We start from the raw sequence: 20,516 nt of genomic DNA on the forward strand, positions 1-20,516 counted from the left end.
TGGGCAGAGAGACAGCCTGATCCATCACCAGGCTGACCGAAGACAGATAGCCCAGTGGCGAGCCTGCGCGCGCAGCGCGCATGCGAGCCCCGCTGGGTGGGCGGAGAGATAGCCCGCTCCATCACCAGGGAAAAGGGACAGACAGCCAGGTGTCAGAGAGACAGCCAGAGAGACAGCCTGATCCATCACCAGGCTGACCGAAGACAGATAGCCCAGTGGCGAGCCTGCGCGCGCAGCGCGCATGCGAGCCCCGCTGGGTGGGCGGAGAGATAGCCCGCTCCATCACCAGGGAAAAGGGACAGACAGCCAGGTGTCAGAGAGACAGCCAGAGAGACAGCCTGTTGCATCACCAGGTAAACAAGGTGCTACATCGTGTGCCAACATCTCTCTGAAGGAGAGAAGAAGCATTTGTATGGGTGCGTGTATGTGTGCTGTGACACGCATCTTGTGGGGAGTAAGCAGGCAGAGAGAAATGCTCAGGAGCCCGCTGACAGGTCAAGGGAGTGTGTATTAGAGGTCAAGATGACCTAATCACCCCTAATGACCACTAGATAAACAAACAACCACTACAGGGGAGTAAGGTGATGGGGATAGGATTGGAGAGGCAGGACAGTAGTTGAGAGGAAGGGCAGAACAAAAGCTCGAGCCCAGCAGAGAGGGGACGCAGACGAGAGAATGGAAGGGGTTAACGGTTAGGTGGGGGGGGCAAATGTATCCTAAAGTAATCTGAATCATTGTTCCTATCAACGTTGTTGTAATAATGGATCATTATGGTGAGCCAGAATGCACCTGAATACATCATGCAGAGGGATAATTGGTAGTCACAAGACATCAATGTAATGAGCCCATATACACGTTGATGCTTGACCCCAAAGAGCAACAATAAAGTCACTATTGCATATGCACGATGAACCCATGTACACACTGAAGCATCACAGTGAAGAGCATTAAGCGTGTGAGGGGAATAGAGGGGAGGGGGAGCTAGATGTGTCCTAAGGCCTTCTAAACAATTGTTCCTAACACTCTTGTTGTAAATGATAAATATAGTGAGCCAGAATGCACTGAATACATCATGCAGAGGAATGGAGTGTAGTAATAAACCATCAATGCAGTAAGCCAATATACACATTGATCACGTATGCATGACGAACCCAGTTACACACTGAAGCACCATCAAACTGTGTATTAAACTTGTGGGGGGAATAGAAGGGGAGGCCCCAACATGCCCTAAAGTGTTTTAGACCATTGTTCCTATCATCGTTATTGTAAATAAGAGTTATTTTGGGGGGTGAAAATATATAGGGAGTTATGTGTGGGCATTATCAATTGAAAAAGTCATTTGTTATAATAAGAAACTATTGGAACAGTAGTAAACTATTCCTGTTACTAATGAAGGGGGCCCTCATCAAGATGGCGGACGGGAATTTAAAGGTCTGGCTAGTGGAGGTGGGCTAGCGTCGCTCAAAGTGAACGGCGAAATTAGCATGACAATGGACAGGTAATTAGATGGAATGGACGGGACGCAGGAGGAGAACCCGCAGCTATGTTAGAAATTTAATAAAACAATTGACAACTATAAATTCACAGCGCAGGAGATAAATACTTACATTAATTATCAAAGGGGAGATGGGAGGACGGGACGTGAGGCGATGGAGTAGGTGGTGCGGCGATGGCGGACGGTGAAGTTTATAGAGGCTGAAACACGGTGAAAACGGAGTTAAAACGAGATTAAAGTATGTTTTTTCAGAGGAAAAACGTTAGGACAAACTTGAGATAGTCTCAAGAAACGTATTAAAATTTGGAAATGTCAAAGCAATAATTTATAGTTACCAATTTTCAAAGTAATTTTCTGGTGCGGCGATTTTTTCGTGTTGCGCTCAGGAGTGCAATAGACGAAAGAACGAGTTCAAGTGCGTGGCCCCAGAGGGCCAATCGCAGGTCGGAGGGGGCGGGAGTTACGTTGCCGAAAGCTACAGCGGAGGGGACCGGAAGAGACCGTTTGATGGACAGCTAGGGGGCCGGAAGAGACGCGAAAACCAGGAAATGAAACGGCTAGCGGCGAGGGGGCTAACGGCGAAATGGCTAACGGTGAATTAACATGAAGGAACGCGAAAGGAATGTTTTGGAGGCACGGATTCATGTTAGAGGGGGAAGACGAAATGAATCCGACCAAAATCGGGAGCGTGGGGGCCCGTTAGAGTGAAATAGAAGTGAAAGTTGAAATGACAGAAACGGAGATCTTAGCGGTGACGTCAGAGATCGCGTCGTCACAGGAAGGGAATTCCCTAGAGAAGCCCGCAGCTCCAAATGAGTAGCGGAGGGAGGGAGAGGGGGAGGACAAGCACACACAAACAGAGAAGGGATTGTAGGGATTTTGAGAGGAAAAAGGGAAACCCCATCAGTGATCAGTGATGAAAAATGTGTAATAAAGAATTATGTGAGAAAGAGAGGGGAAGAGAAATGGGTCATGGAGTGATGAGTTGTTGTGTTATGTGAAGGCAAGTACTGAATGATAGGACATGGCATGGAGTGTGTCGTAATTGTAATATGTGAGGGCATGTAATCATCTAATGAGAATGTCAGTGTTATTAGTAGAGGAGAAAAAAGGACAAACTGGCTTAGGGTACATAAGAAAGAATATTAGGATAGAACCCGTGTGATCAGTAAATGTGAGAGAAATCAGTAAGGATCAGTGATGTATTAATAATGTGTCTAAGGTGTAGATATGAGGTTAGAACAACTACCAGGGCAGTGGGACGTGCAGTAGCACCGTTAGGACAGCAGGTGGCCATGAATAGGGTGAGCGATAAAACGATTCCAGTTCTCAAATGGGGAAACTGGTGAGTGAGGGGGACTATGCGAGGTAAATCAGAGGTAGCTGATAACCTGCAGGGGGACATTACATTACAGGTGGAGTTACCTCTGTGGGGAGAAACCAGACTGTTGTCCATGTTGAGTGGTGAGCCTACGTTAGAGGGATTTGGTAAGGGTGTATAGGAAATGAAAGTAGGACACCACCAGTGCAATTAAACCAAGTGTATTAATTGTGATAATTAAAAGATAACCATACCACACCACAAGTGTGTAGGGGGTAAACCACAGACCCGTGCATATTGAAATAGACATTCAATGCAATAATACAGAGGGCTTACAGGTTTATCGTGGGGTGGGGAAATGCGATGAAATTGTACAACACCACAAGTGCAATAGGGTAAACCAGGAATCCGTGCAGTTTGAAATAGACATTCAAAGCCATAGTGCGGCAGGTTTACAGGCACATTGTGGAGTGATTAGTACAATAATAACCACAGGGACGTGCATCGGTGATGAGGGGGGGTGGGGTAGTCCCAGAGTCCCGTGGCAACTGGAGTGTCTGTTGTGGATCAATTAAAGTCAGTGTGAGGTGTGGAGCCGGCTTCTCAGGAGATGAGGGAGGCGTGTAACGGGTCAATCCGGTCGCACTGCCATCTCTTGTCATCTCGTCGGCAGCTCTGTGGGGGAGTGTGTAGGAAGGGCGGGGTGGGGCGTCTCAGAGGGGAGGCAGGAGGGAGACGGGTGTTCTGGAGGGAGATCTAGAGGGCCGTCTCACAGCATGTCACCTCCTCTCAGCGCCGAGAACTGCACAGGAAGGCAGGAGGCGTAGTGTAGAGAGGGAAAAACAGGGTGAGGGTCAGGGGGATTCAACTAGAATGACATGTGAGGGGTAAATGGAGCTATTGGGACAAGTTATTACAAAACATCATACAATACAGAGGATAGACTATGTGATACGGGACCAGAGGAGGTCCTGGCTAAACAAGATATAACACAACACAGAGGACTGGCTATGCAGAACCAGACTAGAGAGAGTCCCGGTCCTGATAAAACTAGAAGAGTAGAGATAATGATATTAATCTAAGGGGGGGAAAAAAAAGGATAAGTAAAAATCACTATTAGTGTAGCTAACCTGTAGACATGGCATGCCCTCTGAAAAGGCTAGAAGGCCTAATCAGCGCCGCTCAGCACCAGGAGAAGCATACGGCCCGTCTCAACCGGTGGTAGAGCGGGAGAACGCCGTGCCACACGACCCGGGGTCCGTCTATGGTAAAGGGGGAAGGGGAAGCAGTGGGAGGGAAGCAGCTAGTGGGTAAGTGCCTATCTAATCCGTGAGGAGACAAAATCAAGGATGCTACCAAAGACAGACCTTCTGATGCTAGAACCAACCTGGTTCCATAGACCCGCCAACACCACCCTGAGAGGTCCCCCACAATGTGATTCCGGTCAGCCCATTCGTCGATACCCCCGGAAACCACCGTCAAGTCGTTCCCCGGAGGGAACTTTGTGACAAGGGGAACATCAGGGACAGCTCCTAGCATGGACAGGAATACAGACGAGGAGGCCAGACGCGCGAACGCAGTCGATGACGGTGTGAGACCCATGATAGGAAGTACTATCTCTCCCCACAGGAGGCCCAGCATCAGACTAAGTGCACAACAGACAACCAACAGATATCCAGAGACAGCTACCATCATCACAATAAGAAACTATTATCATCATGTTGTCGGATTAATCATACTGTGAGTCATACAGTATGACCCCCCAGAATCGGATACAGAGGAGAGAGCAGACGACCCCCGCGCCATGACACCAGAGGTGACACCAGCGGGGCGCTTCACTGAACTCTGTGGACACGTGGGAGAGGGGCGGGGTTCCATGGGGCCTCGCCACCTCAATTACGTACTGTTACGTGGGGCCCCCTTTCACCAGGAGGGTTGAAAGGGGAGCCCCCTAATGAGTGAGAAGCCGAGATCGAGGACGAGAGAGGAGTGCCCAACAGGCCGAGGGCTCCCCAGGGTGAGGGAGCCCTCCTAGAGAGAGGGGCATGTTATAGGTGGGAGCCAGGTTATATCAGGAGGCCAGAGATCCCGGGACTAAAGATGGGTCAGCTAAGGAGATCTAGGGAGATAAGGGGAGATAATAGGCCACAGACACAAACCAATCTGGGCCGGTTCCCGATAGGGGGAATACGAAATTATTATGGATAAGGGGGTGATGATGGTATATTTATCTTAGTATTAAAGTAGGTGTTAAAACAGTGTTATGGATGGACCTATTTCTATTGTTAGATGGTAGGGAGTAAATGACCCCCATCCACTGGGATCATCCCGATTATATAACCTGGGTTCCTTGTAGAGTATAGATAAGCCCACCCGTTGGGTCTCCAATCAAGTCACGAGGATAAGGCAGAGAGAGCCAATGGCGGGAGTTGTCCCTACGCTTACATGGCTGAAACACCCGTTCCCTCGTTGAGTCAATCCCAAATGTGGCCAACAACACTTCCAAACCCTGGGATATGGTGATGGGAGGGGGAGGAGGCCATAAGGGCCCGGGGGCTTCTAGGGAGGTCCAACTGGATAAGGTTGGCCTTAGTGGTGACAAAAGTAATGGGAGGGGCGTAAATAAGGCTCTAATTTTGTCACCTTACATCCTAGCATTGTTATATTAAATGACAGTATGTTATGAAATTAATATTGTATTATTATTATTATTATTATTATTATTATGGGTGACATGATCAGGGGACAGGCCTATTCGAGGGGGAGTACGGGTGTGTATGAAGGCCGCAAGCATATACCCTACCTAAACTATGAATATGCATGCCATACCAACATACAGTAGTAATGAGGGAAGGGGCCTAAACAATACTGACCACGTGTTTCCGATAGGGGCGACCAGTGCACCGATAAAAGGAACGTGCCTAATTCCTAAACCGAGTCGTGTAGCACAAAGGAGGGCGCGGTGGAGGGAGGAGGTGCAAGCTAACCAGAGATTCCGACGAGCCCCAGAGGGGAAAGTCGTTGGCATCCCCCCGTGGCATGAAGACCGAGGCCCTGTAGGTTTAGGCGGTAGGGAGGATAGTAAAAAACCCACTCACAATGACATTCAAGATCCGAAGATCAGCAAAGGTCGGGGTAAACGTGCACGGACACTTCCAGGGACCTTGGATCACCCACAGAGAGAGTAGGGGCCGAGCCCCTCCAGGAACTCCGAAGAGAACCTAGGCCTAGTTACTCATGGCAGCCCGCCGCCTGACACAGAGAGCCGAGAGGCACCAAGGAGGAAGGAGAGAGAGAGAGAGAGAGAGAGAGAGAGAGAGAGAGAGAAGGAGAGAGAGAGAAGAGGGGAAAAGGAAATTAACAGAGGCAATCAAAGGTCAGGCACCATGGACTACTCCTCCTGATCCAACCAGACATGCCAATGAACAGGACTAAGACTAGAGTAAAATGACAAAGGCTAACACCACTATCAGTCCTAGTGACTGTGCTACCTCATGGAATGACAAAATGACTACAGATAATACAGACACCATACAAACAAGGAGACAAATAGAGGTTATTACCCTAGGACAGGATAGGTAGTAGACGTGGAGTGAAACCAACAAGGTCCCCAGCGACCGTTGGCAAACACAATCCCAAACGCCGCCGGAGGCGGCGTTCCGGGGGACACACGTCTCTTTAGGGATGAGGGGCGCGCTCTCCTCAGGGATGAGGGGGCTTGTTGTCCTGGTGGGTGGGGGGAGGGAGAGGGAGAGAGAGGAAAAAGGAGAGAGGGAGAGAGGATGAGGGGTATTGTATTGGGTGATGCCAGCAATCACCGAGGTGAAGGAGCATGAGAGGGGTATTACCATAGGAGCAGACGTGGAGTGAAACCAACAAGGTCCCCAGCGACCGTTGGCAAACACAATCCCAAACGCCGCCGGAGGCGGCGTTCCGGGGGGTACACGTCTCTTTAGGGATGAGGGGCGCGCTCTCCTCAGGGATGAGGGGGCTTGTTGTCCTGGTGGGTGGGGGGAGGGAGAGGGAGAGAGAGGAAAAAGGAGAGAGGGAGAGAGGATGAGGGGTATTGTATTGGGTGATGCCAGCAATCACCGAGGTGAAGGAGCATGAGAGGGGTATTACCATAGGAGCAGACGTGGAGTGAAACCAACAAGGTCCCCAGCGACCGTTGGCAAACACAATCCCGGGGGGTACACGTCTCCTCAGGGATGAGAGGCACGCGTCTCCTCAGGGATGAGAGGGCGTGTGATGATGATGATGGGTAGTCCCGTCCTGGTGGGCGGGGGGAGGGGGGAAGGGGGGGAGGGAGGGAGAGAGGAGGAGGGGGAGGGGGAAAGAGAAGGGGCTTTGGGGTTGGGGTGATGCCAGCAGTCACTAGGTGAAGAAGCATGAGGGCGGAGGGGACTGGATGGCGGGGTGGAAGGGGTGTGAGTGTATATACATATATATATATATATATATGTGTGTATGGAGAATGGTAGACATATGCCAGCATCACTAAGGTGAAGAAGCATGAGGGTGGATGGGAACTGGGTAAAGGGGTAGTCTGGAGGACGAGCTAAGGGCCAGACCCCGCTGGGATACTCTGATGGGGGAGATCAGAGGTAGGTGGGCGTGCTGGCGGGCGGGAAATGTCAGGGCCTTTAGCTGAGGAACGGGGACCAGTGGTTAAGGATGGCCCCAGCTGTGTGTGTGGTCCAGTGGATCCTGTCAGGGTCCGTGTGGAAAAGGTGGGAGGGGAGGAGGGGGATAGTGGGAACCTGCATGGCCAGGTAGCCATTGATGGTGTGGATGGTGTCCTTCTCTGCCCGTGATAGGGTGGGGTTGACATTAATGAGGGGGATAAGGATGAAGGCAGAGGGGAAGGCAGTGGTGGCCCGGGCGTAAAGATCCCGTATTTGGCGAGTGGTGAGGTCCAGGGGTGTGGACCTATTGTTAAGGCCAAAAGCCAGGATGACACGAGTAACGTGCTGGACTGGCGTTCTGACGCTACTCAAGATATTGGCTGCATGGCCAAATTTAGCTCCTGGGTAGCAGTCCACCTGGACATAAGCACTCCCAATGGGAGGGAGGCGGTGGAGGTTGGAGTCCCCCATGACCACCGTGCTCCGAATAGGAGTCAGGGTCCAGAGGTGTTTGAAGCCTCCGTGGTCATGGCGGGTGTATAGGGGAAGCGGGCGCGGGATTCTAGTGCGCGCCGCCGTCATCCCGTGGGAGGTACGCCTAGTCCTTCTCAGGGCCAGGGTGGGGCGGGTTGTAAGGGACATAAGGGGGGGGCAGGTGACAGAGGCGGGAGTCGGGGCAGAGTGAGTGGGGGTGGAAGAGGAGGTGGAAGTGGTCGGGATCAGGGGTGGGGGCCTAGGGCCAGTGGTGATCACAGTAGACCCAGGGGGGAGGAGAGGGGCAGGAGGGTTCCTGTGTAGGACCCATTGGCCTCTAGGGGCTTGGAAGAGGGGGGAGGTGTGGGCGCAGACAAGGAGGCGGGGAATGGCGTGCGGTGGGGCAAGAGAGGGGCGGGGGGGGCAATGATGGGGATCGGAGTGAGGGTATAAGGGCGTGGTGGGTGGGGGGGGTAAGGCTGGGAGGTGGGGGTGCGTCGAGACGCGTTCCCATGGGGACGAATGGGGCGGGACATGCTATTTTGGAAAGGAGGGGGAGAGAGAGAGGGAAGGAGGAGGAAGGGAGAAAGGGAGAAAGGAAACACAAGACAAGAGAGATGAGACTAACAAGATGGACTACCAGGCAGCAGCGGAGACTATGAGCCAAGATGTGGAAGACTAGTGTGTGTGTGTGTGTGTGTGTGTGTGTGTTGGTGTGTGTGTGTGAGTGCGTGTCATACCTGGCCAAGTAGCTAACCTAATCTGAAAAGCTAAGAAGGGGCCTGCCTGAAGGAGAAAATAACTATACCAAATCTCGGCTGTCCGTAGAGTAGAGGTCATCATAAGGAGGAAAACTGGAAGAAGGGTTAAAAAGCAGAGACGCATGAGCGTCATCTGGGAGCTGTTGGAGGAAAGGGGGTTAACAAGAGACATATATACAATTTGACAGTCAACACAGAGAGAGAGAGAGAGAGAGAGAGAGAGAGAGAGAGAGAGAGAGAGAGAGAGAGAGAGAGAGAGAGCACAGAGTGAGAGGCGTTCACCACGTGAACAAATAAAATTTGCAATTCAATAATGTTGGCCATCGCACTCCGGGTGGGATTACCTGCATGTCCCGACCAGAATAAACGGAGCACGAGCGACGGCCCCCGAATCGCTACCGGTTTCGTCCATTACTAGGCTAGGACTCATCAGGCGATAGCCAAATAAAAGGGGGAAACAGGTAAATGTGGCCGTCCTACGACTACAGATCAACAGAAGCGGCCTGGGTGACAAGGAGAATGCAAAAAATTCAAAGGCGCATCCCTTGCCATCCAGGCGGCCTCCAGTGGTCCACCAAAAGCGGTAAAGGAGATTAAACAAGCTAGGGAAAAGATATGAGGAGGAGAGAGGGAGAGAGAGAGAGAGAGAGAGAGAGGGGGAGGAGGAGAGAGAGGGATGGGGGGAGGAGACCACATTGTATACCTGGAAGGATGAATCGTGGTAATCTGGAATGAAAAAACAGTAGCGTTAAGTTCAGAGGGAGAGAGACACATAGAAAGGTGTGTGTGCGTGTGTGAGAGGTGTTGTGATGATGTGTGTGTGGAGAAGTAGGGCTAGACCAGAGGGTTAAAGAATAAGTTAGAGAGAGGTTGAGTTTAGGAGAAGCCTAAGGTGTTGGGGTTAGGGAGGTCAAGGGTCAGGGGTCAACCGAGGTCCAAGAAAAGGCCTGGTTGAGGTTTAGGTATTGGGGACGAGGGTTGAGGTTAGGATTGGCCGTAGGCCAGATGTTCTAGCCCCAGGGAAGGTTAAGGTAAGGAATGGGTGGGGTCAAAGGTCAGCGCAGGCTGAGGGAGGCCTGGTTGAGGTTTAGGCATTAAGGGCGAGGGGTTGTGGTTAGGATGAGCTAGGGACTGGAGTTCTATAGGGAGGGAGACAGACAGACAGCCAGATGGCGAGCCTGCGCGCGCAGCGCGCATGCGAGCTCCACTGGATGGGTAGAGTGAAGGGCAGATAGCCCAGTGGCGAGCCTGCGCGCGCAGCGCGCATGCGAGCCCCACTGGGTGGGCAGAGAGACAGCCTGATCCATCACCAGGCTGACCGAAGACAGATAGCCCAGTGGCGAGCCTGCGCGCGCAGCGCGCATGCGAGCCCCGCTGGGTGGGCGGAGAGATAGCCCGCTCCATCACCAGGGAAAAGGGACAGACAGCCAGGTGTCAGAGAGACAGCCAGAGAGACAGCCTGATCCATCACCAGGCTGACCGAAGACAGATAGCCCAGTGGCGAGCCTGCGCGCGCAGCGCGCATGCGAGCCCCGCTGGGTGGGCGGAGAGATAGCCCGCTCCATCACCAGGGAAAAGGGACAGACAGCCAGGTGTCAGAGAGACAGCCAGAGAGACAGCCTGATCCATCACCAGGCTGACCGAAGACAGATAGCCCAGTGGCGAGCCTGCGCGCGCAGCGCGCATGCGAGCCCCGCTGGGTGGGCGGAGAGATAGCCCGCTCCATCACCAGGGAAAAGGGACAGACAGCCAGGTGTCAGAGAGACAGCCAGAGAGACAGCCTGTTGTATCACCAGGTAAACAAGGTGCTACATCGTATGCCAACATCTCTCTGAAGGAGAGAAGAAGCATTTGTATGGGTGCGTGTATGTGTGCTGTGACACGCATCTTGTGGGGAGTAAGCAGGCAGAGAGAAATGCTCAGGAGCCCGCTGACAGGTCAAGGGAGTGTGTATTAGAGGTCAAAATGACCTAATCACCCCTAATGACCACTAGATAAACAAACAACCACTACAGGGGAGTAAGGTGATGGGGATAGGATTGGAGAGGCAGGACAGTAGTTGAGAGGAAGGGCAGTACAAAAGTTCGAGCCCAGCAGAGAGGGGACGCAGACGAGAGAATGGAAGGGGTTAACGGTTAGGTGGGGGGGGGGGCAAATGTATCCTAAAGTAATCTGAATCATTGTTCCTATCAACGTTGTTGTAATAATGGATAATTATGGTGAGCCAGAATGCACCTGAATACATCATGCAGAGGGATAAAGTAGTCACAAGACATCAATGTAATGAGCCAATATACATATTGATGCTTGACCCCAAAGAGCAACAATAAAGTCATTATTGCATAAGCACGATGAACCCATGTACACACTGAAGCATCATAGTGAAGAGCATTAAGCGTGTGAGGGGAATAGAGGGGAGGGGGAGCTAGATGTGTCCTAAGGCCTTCTAAACAATTGTTCCTAACACTCTTGTTGTAAATGATAAATATAGTGAGCCAGAATGCACTGAATACATCATGCAGAGGAATGGAGTGTAGTAATAAAACATCAATGCAGTAAGCCAGTATACACATTGATCACGTATGCATGACGAACCCAGTTACACACTGAAGCACCATAAAACTGTGTATTAAACTTGTAAGGGGAATGGAAGGGGAGGCCCCAACATGCCCTAAAGTGTTTTAGACAATTGTTCCTATCATCGTTATTGTAAATAAGAGTTATTTTGGGGGGTGAAAATATATAGGGAGTTATGTGTGGGCATTATCAATTGGAAAAGTCATTTGTTATAATAAGAAACTATTGGAACAGTAGTAAACTATTCCTGTTACTAATGAAGGGGGCCCTCATCAAGATGGCGGACGGGAATTTAAAGGTCTGGTTAGTGGAGGTGGGCTAGCGTCGCTCAAAGTGAACGGCGAAATTAGCATGACAATGGACAGGTAATTAGATGGAATGGACGGGACGCAGGAGGAGAACCCGCCGCTATGTCAGAAATTTGATAAAACAATTGACAACTATAAATTCACAGCGCAGGAGAGAAATACTTACATTAATTATCGAACGGGAGACGGGAGGACGGGACGTGAGGCGATGGAGTAGGTGGTGCGGCGATGGCGGACGGTGAAGTTTTACAAAGGCTGAAACACGGTGAAAACGGAGTTAAAACGAGATTAAAGTGTGTTTTTTCAGAGGAAAAACGTTAGGACAAACTTGAGATAGTCTCAAGTAACGTATTAGATTTGGAAATGTCAAAGAAATAATTTATAATTACCAATTTTTAAGTTAGAGTTCAGGTGCGGTAATTTTCTTATCTGCGCTCAGGAGTGCAATAGACGAAAGGACGAGTTCAAGTGCGTGGCCCCAGAGGGCCAATCGCAGGTCGGAGGGGGCGGGAGTTACGTTGCCGAAAGCTACAGCGGAGGGGACCGGAAGAGACCGTTTGATGGACAGCTAGGGGGCCGGAAGAGACGCGAAAACCAGGAAATGAAACGGCTAGCGGCGAGGGGGCTAACGGCGAAATGGCTAACGGTGAATTAACATGAAGGAACGCGAAAGGAATGTTTTGGAGGCACGGATTCATGTTAGAGGGGGAAGACGAAATGAATCCGACCAAAATCGGGAGCGTGGGGGCCCGTTAGAGTGAAATAGAAGTGAAAGTTGAAATGAAAGAAACGGAGATCTTAGCGGTGACGTCAGAGATCGCGTCGTCACAGGAAGGGAATTCCCTAGAGAAGCCCGCAGCTCCAAATGAGCAGCGGAGGGAGGGAGAGGGGGAGGACAGGCACACACAAAAACAGAGAAGGGATTGTAGGGATTTTGAGAGGAAAAAGGGAAACCCCATCAGTGATCAGTGATGAGAAATGTGTAATAAAGAATTATGTGAGAAAGAGAGGGGAAGAGAAATGGGTCATGGAGTGATGAGTTGTTATGATATGTGAAGGCAAGTACTGAATGATTGGACATGGTATGGAGTGTGTCGTAATTATAATATGTGAGGGCATGTAATTATCTAATGAGAATGTCAGTGTTATTAGTAGAGGAGAAAAAAGGACAAACTGGCTTAGGGTACATAAGAAAGAATATTAGGATAGAACCCGTGTGATCAGTAAATGTGAGAGAAATCAGTAAGGATCAGTAATGTATTAATAATGTGTCTAAGGTGTAGATATGAGGTTAGAACAACTACCAGGGCAGTGGGACGTGCAGTAGCACCGTTAGGACAGCAGGTGGCCATGAATAGGGTGAGCGATAAAACGATTCCAGTTCTCAAATGGGGAAACTGGTGAGTGAGGGGGACTATGCGAGGTAAATCAGAGGTAGCTGATAACCTGCAGGGGGACATTACATTACAGGTGGAGTTACCTCTGTGGGGAGAAACCAGACTGTTGTCCATGTTGAGTGGTGAGCCTACGTTAGAGGGATTTGGTAAGGGTGTATAGGAAATGAAAGTAGGACACCACCAGTGCAATTAAACCAAGTGTATTAATTGTGATAAATATAAGATAACCATGCCACACCACAAGTGTGTAGGGGTTAAACCACAGACCCGTGCATATTGAAATAGACATTCAATGCAATAATACAGAGGGCTTACAGGTTTATCGTGGGGTGGGGAAATGAGATGAAATTGTACAACACCACAAGTGCAATAGGGTAAACCAGGAATCCGTGCAGTTTGAAATAGACATTCAAAGCCATAGTGCGGCAGGTTTACAGGCACATTGTGGAGTGATTAGTACCATAATAACCACAGGGACGTGCATCGGTGATGAGGGGGGGTGGGGTAGTCCCAGAGTCCCGTGGCAACTGGAGTGTCTGTTGTGGATCAATTAAAGTCAGTGTGAGGTGTGGAGCCGGCTTCTCAGGAGATGAGGGAGGCGTGTAACTGGTCAATCCGGTCGCACTGCCATCTCTTGTCATCTCGTCGGCAGCTCTGTGGGGGAGTGTGTAGGAAGGGCGGGGTGGGGCGTCTCAGAGGGGAGGCAGGAGGGAGACGGGTGTTCCGGAGGGAGATCTAGAGGGCCGTCTCACAGCATGTCACCTCCTCTCGGCGCCGAGAACTGCACAGGAAGGCAGGAGGCGTAGTGTAGAGAGGGAAAAACAGGGTGAGGGTCAGGGGGATTCAACTAGAATGACATGTGAGGGGTAAATGGAGCTATTGGGACAAGTTATTACAAAACATCATACAATACAGAGGATAGACTATGTGATACGGGACCAGAGGAGGTCCTGGCTAAACAAGATATAACACAACACAGAGGACTGGCTATGCAGAACCAGACTAGAGAGAGTCCCGGTCCTGATAAAACTAGAAGAGTAGAGATAATGATATTAATCTAAGGGGGGGAAAAAGAGGATAAGTAAAAATCACTATTAGTGTAGCTAACCTGTAGACATGGCATGCCCTCTGAAAAGGCTAGAAGGCCTAATCAGCGCCGCTCAGCACCAGGAGAAGCATACGGCCCGTCTCAACCGGTGGTAGAGCGGGAGAACGCCGTGCCACACGACCCGGGGTCCGTCTATGGTAAAGGGGGAAGGGGAAGCAGTGGGAGGGAAGCAGCTAGTGGGTAAGTGCCTATCTAATCCGTGAGGAGACAAAATCAAGGATGCTACCAAAGACAGACCTTCTGATGCTAGAACCAACCTGGTTCCATAGACCCGCCAACACCACCCTGAGAGGTCCCCCACAATGTGATTCCGGTCAGCCCATTCGTCGATACCCCCGGAAACCACCGTCAAGCCGTTCCCCGGAGGGAACTTTGTGACAAGGGGAACATCAGGGACAGCTCCTAGCATGGACAGGAATACAGACGAGGAGGCCAGACGCGCGGACGCAGTCGATGACGGTGTGAGACCCATGATAGGAAGTACTATCTCTCCCCACAGGAGGCCCAGCATCAGACTAAGTGCACAATAGACAACAAACAGATATCAAGAGACAGCTACCATCATCACAATAAGAAACTATCATCATCATGTTGTCGGATTAATCATACTGTGAGTCATACAGTATGACCCCCCAGAATCGGATACAGAGGAGAGAGCAGACGACCCCCGCGCCATGACACCAGAGGAGGCCTGCTCCGGTGACGTCAGCGCGGGGCGGGGCGCTTCACTGAACTCTGTGGACACGTGGGAGAGGGGCGGGGTTCCATGGGGCCTCGCCACCTCAATTACGTACTGTTACGTGGGGCCCCCTTTCTCCAGGAGGGTTGAAAGGGGAGCCCCCTAATGAGTGAGAAGCCGAGATCGAGGACGAGAGAGGAGTGCCCAACAGGCCGAGGGCTCCCCAGGGTGAGGGAGCCCTCCTAGAGAGAGGGGCATGTTATAGGTGGGAGCCAGGTTATATCAGGAGGCCAGAGATCCCGGGACTAAAGATGGGTCAGCTAAGGAGATCTAGAGAGATAAGGGGAGATAATAGGCCACAGACACAAACCAATCTGGGCCGGTTCCCGATAGGGGGAATACGAAATTATTATGGATAAGGGGGTGATGATGGTATATTTATCTTAGTATTAAAGTAGGTGTTAAAAACAGTGTCTTGGATGGACCTATTTCTATTGTTAGATGGTAGGGATAAATTGACCCCCATCCACTGGGATCATCCCGATTATATAACCTGGGTTCCTTGTAGAGTATAGATAAGCCCACCCGTTGGGTCTCCAATCAAGTCACGAGGATAAGGCAGAGAGAGCCAATGGCGGGAGTTGTCCCTACGCTTACATGGCTGAAACACCCGTTCCCTCGTTGAGTCAATCCCAAATGTGGCCAACAACACTTCCAAACCCTGGGATATGGTGATGGGAGGGGGAGGAGGCCATAAGGGCCCGGGGGCTTCTAGGGAGGTCCAACTGGATAAGGTTGGCCTTAGTGGTGACAAAAGTAATGGGAGGGGCGTAAATAAGGCTCTAATTTTGTCACCTTACATCCTAGCATTGTTATATTAAATTACAGTATGTTATGAAATTAATATTGTATTATTATAATATGGGTGACATGATCAGGGGACAGGCCTATTCGAGGGGGAGTACGGGTGTGTATGAAGGCCGCAAGCATATACCCTGCCTAAACTATGAATATGCATGCCATACCAACATACAGTAGTAATGAGGGAAGGGGCCTAAACAATACTGACCACGTGTTTCCGATAGGGGCGACCAGTGCACCGATAAAAGGAACGTGCCTAATTCCTAAACCGAGTCGTGTAGCACAAAGGAGGGCGCGGTGGAGGGAGGAGGTGCAAGCTAACCAGAGATTCCGACGAGCCCCAGAGGGGAAAGTCGTTGGCATCCCCCCGTGGCATGAAGACCGAGGCCCTGTAGGTTTAGGCGGTAGGGAGGATAGTAAAAAACCCACTCACAATGACATTCAAGATCCGAAGATCAGCAAAGGTCGGGGTAAACGTGCACGGACACTTCCAGGGACCTTGGATCACCCACAGAGAGAGTAGGGGCCGAGCCCCTCCAGGAACTCCGAAGAGAACCTAGGCCTAGTTACTCATGGCAGCCCGCCGCCTGACACAGAGAGCCGAGAGGCACCAAGGAGGAAGGAGAGAGAGAGAGAGAGAGAGAGAGAGAGAGAGAAGGAGAGAGAGAGAGAAGAGGGGAAAAGGAAATTAACAGAGGCAAACAAAGGTCAGGCACCATGGACTACTCCTCCTGATCCAACCAGACATGCCAATGAACAGGACTAAGACTAGAGTAAAATGACAAAGGCTAACACCACTATCAGTCCTAGTGACTGTGCTACCTCATGGAATGACAATATGACTACAGATAATACAGACACCATACAAACAAGGAGACAAATAGAGGTTATTACCCTAGGACAGGATAGGTAGTAGACGTGGAGTGAAACCAACAAGGTCCCCAGCGACCGTTGGCAAACACAATCCCAAACGCCGCCGGAGGCGGCGTTCCGGGGGACACACGTCTCTTTAGGGATGAGGGGCGCGCTCTCCTCAGGGATGAGGGGGCTTGTTGTCCTGGTGGGTGGGGGGAGGGAGAGGGAGAGAGAGAGGAGGAAAAAGGAGAGAGGGAGAGAGGATAAGGGGTTTTGTATTGGGTGATGCCAGCAATCACCGAGGTGAAGGAGCATGAGAGGGGTATTACCATAGGAGCAGACGTGGAGTGAAACCAACAAGGTCCCCAGCGACCGTTGGCAAACACAATCCCAAACGCCGCCGGAGGCGGCGTTCCGGGGGGTACACGTCTCCTCAGGGATGAGAGGCACGCGTCTCCTCAGGGATGAGAGGGCGTGTGATGATGATGATGGGTAGTCCCGTCCTGGTGGGCGGGGGGAGGGGGGAAGGGGGGGAGGGAGGGAGAGAGGAGGAGGGGGAGGGGGAAAGAGAAGGGGCTTTGGGGTTGGGGTGATGCCAGCAGTCACTAGGTGAAGAAGCATGAGGGCGGAGGGGACTGGATGGCGGGGTGGAAGGGGTGTGAGTGTATATACATATATATATATATATGTGTGTATGGGGAATGGTAGACATATGCCAGCATCACTAAGGTGAAGAAGCATGAGGGTGGATGGGAATTGGGTAAAGGGGTAATCTGGAGGACGAGCTAAGGGCCCGACCCCGCTGGGATACTCTGATGGGGGAGATCAGAGGTAGGTGGGCGTGCTAGCGGGCGGGGAATGTCAGGGCCTTTAGCCGAGGAACGGGGACCAGTGGTTAAGGATGGCCCCAGCTGTGTGTGTGGTCCAGTGGATCCTGTCAGGGTCCGTGTGGAAAAGGTGGGAGGGGAGGAGGGGGATAGTGGGAACCTGCATGGCCAGGTAGCCATTGATGGTGTGGATGGTGTCCTTCTCTGCCCGTGATAGGGTGGGGTTGACATTAATGAGGGGGATAAGGATGAAGGCAGAGGGGAAGGCAGTGGTGGCCCGGGCGTAGAGATCCCGTATTTGGCGAGTGGTGAGGTCCAGGGGTGTGGACCTATTGTTAAGGCCAAAAGCCAGGATGACACGAGTAACGTGCTGGACTGGCGTTCTGACGCTACTCAAGATATTGGCTGCATGGCCAAATTTAGCTCCTGGGTAGCAGTCCACCTGGACATAAGCACTCCCAATGGGAGGGAGGCGGTGGAGGTTGGAGTCCCCCATGACCACCGTGCTCCGAATAGGAGTCAGGGTCCAGAGGTGTTTGAAGCCTCCGTGGTCATGGCGGGTGTATAGGGGAAGCGGGCGCGGGATTCTAGTGCGCGCCGCCGTCATCCCGTGGGAGGTACGCCTAGTCCTTCTCAGGGCCAGGGTGGGGCGGGTTGTGAGGGACATAAGGGGGGGGCAGGTGACAGAGGCGGGAGTCGGGGCAGAGTGAGTGGGGGTGGAAGAGGGGGTGGAAGTGGTCGGGATCAGGGGTGGGGGCCTAGGGCCAGTGGTGATCACAGTAGACCCAGGGGGGAGGAGAGGGGCAGGAGGGTTCCTGTGTAGGACCCATTGGCCTCTAGGGGCTTGGAAGAGGGGGGGAGGTGTGGGCGCAGACAAGGAGGCGGGGAATGGCGTGCGGTGGGGCAAGAGAGGGGCGGGGGGGGCAATGATGGGGATCGGAGTGAGGGTATAAGGGCGTGGTGGGTGGGGGGGGTAAGGCTGGGAGGTGGGGGTGCGTCGAGACGCGTTCCCATGGGGGCGAATGGGGCGGGACATGCTATTTTGGAAAAAGAAGGGGGAGAGAGAGAGAGGGAAGGAGGAGGAAGGGAGAAAGGGAGAAAGGAAACACAAGACAAGAGAGATGAGACTAACAAGATGGACTACCAGGCAGCAGCGGAGACTATGAGCCAAGATGTGGAAGACTAGTGTGTGTGTGTGTGTGTGTGTGTGTGTGTGTGTGTTTGTGTGTGTGTGTGTGTGAGTGCGTGTCATACCTGGCCGAGTAGCTAACCTAATCTGAAAAGCTAAGAAGGGGCCTGCCTGAAAGAGAAAATAACTATACCAAATCTCGGCTGTCCGTAGAGTAGAGGTCATCATAAGGAGGAAAACTGGAAGAAGGGTTAAAAAGCAGAGACGCATGAGCGTCATCTGGGAGCTGTTGGAGGAAAGGGGGTTAACAAGAGACATGTATACAATTTGACAGTCAACACAGAGAGAGAGGAGAGAGAGAGAGAGAGAGAGAGAGAGAGAGAGAGAGAGAGAGAGAGAGAGAGAGAGAGAGAGAGAGAGAGGCACAGAGTGAGAGGCGTTCACCACGTGAACAAATAAAATTTGCAATTCAATAATGTTGGCCATCGCACTCCGGGTGGGATTACCTGCATGTCCCGACCAGAATAAACGGAGCACGAGCGACGGCCCCCGAATCGCTACCGGTTTCGTCCATTACTAGGCTAGGACTCATCAGGCGATAGCCAAATAAAAGGGGGAAACAGGTAAATGTGGCCGTCCTACGACTACAGATCAACAGAAGCGGCCTGGGTGACAAGGAGAATGCAAAAAATTCAAAGGCGCATCCCTTGCCATCCAGGCGGCCTCCAGTGGTCCACCAAAAGCGGTAAAGGAGATTAAACAAGCTAGGGAAAAGATATGAGGAGGAGAGAGGGAGAGAGAGAGAGAGAGAGAGAGAGGGGGAGGAGGAGAGAGAGGGATGGGGGGAGGAGACCACATTGTATACCTGGAAGGATGAATCGTGGTAATCTGGAATGAAAAAACAGTAGCGTTAAGTTCAGAGGGAGAGAGACACATAGAAAGGTGTGTGTGCGTGTGTGAGAGGTGTTGTGATGATGTGTGTGTGGAGAAGTAGGGCTAGACCAGAGGGTTAAAGAATAAGTTAGAGAGAGGTTGAGTTTAGGAGAAGCCTAAGGTGTTGGGGTTAGGGAGGTCAAGGGTCAGGGGTCAACCGAGGTCCAAGAAAAGGCCTGGTTGAGGTTTAGGTATTGGGGACGAGGGTTGAGGTTAGGATTGGCCGTAGGCCAGATGTTCTAGCCCCAGGGAAGGTTAAGGTAAGGAATGGGTGGGGTCAAAGGTCAGCGCAGGCTGAGGGAGGCCTGGTTGAGGTTTAGGCATTAAGGGCGAGGGGTTGTGGTTAGGATGAGCTAGGGACTGGAGTTCTATAGGGAGGGAGACAGACAGACAGCCAGATGGCGAGCCTGCGCGCGCAGCGCGCATGCGAGCTCCACTGGATGGGTAGAGTGAAGGGCAGATAGCCCAGTGGCGAGCCTGCGCGCGCAGCGCGCATGCGAGCCCCACTGGGTGGGCAGAGAGACAGCCTGATCCATCACCAGGCTGACCGAAGACAGATAGCCCAGTGGCGAGCCTGCGCGCGCAGCGCGCATGCGAGCCCCGCTGGGTGGGCGGAGAGATAGCCCGCTCCATCACCAGGGAAAAGGGACAGACAGCCAGGTGTCAGAGAGACAGCCAGAGAGACAGCCTGATCCATCACCAGGCTGACCGAAGACAGATAGCCCAGTGGCGAGCCTGCGCGCGCAGCGCGCATGCGAGCCCCGCTGGGTGGGCGGAGAGATAGCCCGCTCCATCACCAGGGAAAAGGGACAGACAGCCAGGTGTCAGAGAGACAGCCAGAGAGACAGCCTGATCCATCACCAGGCTGACCGAAGACAGATAGCCCAGTGGCGAGCCTGCGCGCGCAGCGCGCATGCGAGCCCCGCTGGGTGGGCGGAGAGATAGCCCGCTCCATCACCAGGGAAAAGGGACAGACAGCCAGGTGTCAGTGGGTGGGCGGAGAGATAGCCCGCTCCATCACCAGGGAAAAGGGACAGACAGCCAGGTGTCAGAGAGACAGCCAGAGAGACAGCCTGTTGCATCACCAGGTAAACAAGGTGCTACATCGTATGCCAACATCTCTCTGAAGGAGAGAAGAAGCATTTGTATGGGTGCGTGCATGTGTG

The 20,516-nt window shown here is 52.1% G+C and overlaps 2 long non-coding RNA genes across 5 annotated transcripts; both read right to left on the reverse strand.

Annotated features, from left to right (window-relative positions):
* Nucleotides 1–301: 301 nt before the first annotated feature.
* On the reverse strand, nt 302–7,079 carry LOC146281763 (uncharacterized). Of its 3 annotated transcripts, none has more exons than XR_014762539.1 (7): nt 6,939–7,079; nt 6,665–6,816; nt 6,380–6,542; nt 5,915–6,068; nt 4,204–4,461; nt 3,947–4,078; nt 302–3,618 (listed from the first exon to the last, which is right to left on the reverse strand). It is a non-coding gene; the product is annotated as an uncharacterized LOC146281763 (long non-coding RNA). The 3 variants fall into 3 exon arrangements; XR_014762540.1 differs by having other exon boundaries at nt 302–1,695; nt 1,831–3,618; nt 3,947–4,461; nt 6,939–7,071; XR_014762538.1 differs by having other exon boundaries at nt 3,947–4,461.
* Nucleotides 7,080–12,445: 5,366 nt separating this feature from the next.
* On the reverse strand, nt 12,446–16,941 carry LOC146281764 (uncharacterized). Of its 2 annotated transcripts, XR_014762397.1 has the most exons (5): nt 16,791–16,941; nt 16,501–16,663; nt 16,040–16,193; nt 14,067–14,581; nt 12,446–13,739 (listed from the first exon to the last, which is right to left on the reverse strand). It is a non-coding gene; the product is annotated as an uncharacterized LOC146281764 (long non-coding RNA). The 2 variants fall into 2 exon arrangements; XR_014762396.1 differs by having other exon boundaries at nt 14,067–16,193.
* Nucleotides 16,942–20,516: the final 3,575 nt, after the last annotated feature.

The sequence above is a fragment of the Hypomesus nipponensis genome, chromosome 7 (assembly GCF_054491055.1).
Source record: "Hypomesus nipponensis isolate SF chromosome 7, ASM5449105v1, whole genome shotgun sequence".
NCBI classification, from domain to species: domain Eukaryota; kingdom Metazoa; phylum Chordata; class Actinopteri; order Osmeriformes; family Osmeridae; genus Hypomesus; species Hypomesus nipponensis.